At 42.5% G+C, this 2,212-nt stretch overlaps 1 non-coding gene across 1 annotated transcript; it reads right to left on the bottom strand.

Annotated features, from left to right (window-relative positions):
- Positions 1–242: 242 nt before the first annotated feature.
- Positions 243–346, bottom strand: LOC119854114. The gene has a single exon (XR_005292354.1). It is a non-coding gene; the product is annotated as a U6 spliceosomal RNA (small nuclear RNA).
- Between the last annotated feature and the right edge of the window lie 1,866 nt (positions 347–2,212).

Consider the following 2,212-nt stretch of genomic DNA (forward strand, 5'->3'; position numbering starts at 1 on the left):
TGCAGTTGGCCCATGAAAATCGAACTAAGCGCTACGTCTCTCGCAGAGGTGGATTACGGAAGTCGCCTTTGGAGGTGACTTAGGTCTTGTAAAGGACCAAGTAGTGTAGACACATATATTAACAGGTCGACTTAAGGCGACCTCCTTCGACTAACTTTGTAGCATAGACCAGGCCTGATTTTCTCTCATTTTATGTTTTGCGAGTTTCATGTTGTGCTTTTCTAGGCAATTATAGGATAATGCAGCATAGCTGGCTTTTCATGAATTTGCATGTCATCCTTGCGCAGGGGCCATGCTAATCTTCTCTGTATCATTCCAGTTTTAGTGTATGTGCTGCTAAGATGTCAGCCAGTTGTGCTAATAAGCCTGAAGTTGCTACTGGATCTGTCATGTTGGCAGACTGTTGCAAGGCTGGCTGGGCTGCCTTTCCTGTGTGCACCTGCTTCCTTGGAATCATCTTTGATTTGTACACTATTTACTTGCTTGAATACAAGTCCTATGAAAATTCCTCTCAAGATCAATTTACAGGTGTTTTTTTATGGGGAAAATATTTTTTTGTAATGGCTGTATTTGCCTTTAGTGTAACACTTTCTCCAGCCCATAGGGTTCTCTCATATCCCACAGCCCAAGCATATGCACACACTACATTCATCTGCTCACATATGGAGAAAGAGTTTCTGAGATAATAAGACTCTAAGTGCTGTTAACCCACAGATTTGTTTTTAAAGGAAACTTTTGAAAAATAACAAAAACCCTTCTTTCCCACTTTGTAGGAGCAGAATTAATCCTCTAGGTGGCATCAAAAGAACAAGATAAAAATGAACAGGTCTTAGAAAAATTCCGCCTACTCTAGCATATCCATCTTTTTGATGCAAACACATCACTTATGGAATGGGAGATTATTAAAAGCATTATGCTTATGCCTGTGACAAGGACAGGTCCAGCAAATTCTATTTCCAGGAAATAGCAGATGATTTTGCAGGCAATAATGCTGCCTCTTAATCTTTTCATGATACACTTTAGGAGGAATAAAACATTCCTTGCAAGGTATTGCAAGCCTCTTCTGACATTAAGTGTTTCTTATGATGTGAAACATACAGAACATGCGCTCTACCTGAGCAGTGTAATCTGAAGATGAAGTTTAAATGAATTCTTATCAAACCTAGCTGTCTCAGCAGGTTTTCAAAGCTCTGAACATTTTGCACAGAGGACTAAGTCCTGCTGTTCTTATTCTGTCCTTACCCAGACAAGACTCCTTTTGAAATTAACGTGAGCTTTGCAGGAGTGAAGACTGCAGGATCTGGCTCTAAACACTGACATTGCAAGATTCAGTGATGTCAAGATCTGTAACAAACTACTAGGAGTATATGTTAATATTTCACTCCTTCTTGGAATGTGCAGTGGCTCAGTGCCTGCGCTGTCCTTGGATATTAGCTCAGGGTTTATCAGCCTGCTACATTTTAAAAATAGCATACTTGACCTCCGAACGCCTTGTTTATGAACATTTGAACTGTGTGGCTGAGTGTTAGAGCATTGTTATCTGGGAATACACTTCTCATTGTTTAAATTAACATCGCCTGATTTCCTGTTGTTGCTGCTACTTTGTTTTATGGTAATTTGCTAAATTTTATACTCTGCCATTGGTGTGGGTGGAAGAAACAGGACACAGACACTCTAATCTGGTTAATGTGGAGCCTGCAACTTTATTTAAAACTATTACCTAGCTGAGCTGGAGAAGCTAACCAGCAGGGTTTTTTCTTCTCGACTGGCACCAGGAAGGTAATTGTAAAGGCAATGCCCTCTCTGTACCCTCAGGCCTGCCATAAGTCCCTGACTAGAAGCTTGAATCCCAGACTGCTCCCTTCCTCCCATGCTGGAGGTGGGAGACATGAGATGAGGGAAGCCACAAGCTATCTACAAGCTGCACGCTTTTTTTGGTGGCATGTACGTAGTGTACAAAGTCATGTAGCCCTAGCGTGGGTATAAATAGCATTGTAGATGGTGAGGCGTGGCTTAGTTGAGTAGCATAAAGGCATACCTGAAAGGGGTGGGTATGTATGCAAATACACGCTTGACAGCTCTCTACTTTCCCAAGCAGTGCCTCCCGGTCTACACTGATATTTTTAGCAAAGGAGTGTCTCACTGCCTCCTCGCTGCCAGAGCCTTTCCCTGCTGCTGTGAAAGGCTCTGGCAGCCGGGTGCTGCTGAAGGC

This window comes from Dermochelys coriacea, chromosome 3, assembly GCF_009764565.3.
Source record: "Dermochelys coriacea isolate rDerCor1 chromosome 3, rDerCor1.pri.v4, whole genome shotgun sequence".
Taxonomy (NCBI): domain Eukaryota; kingdom Metazoa; phylum Chordata; order Testudines; family Dermochelyidae; genus Dermochelys; species Dermochelys coriacea.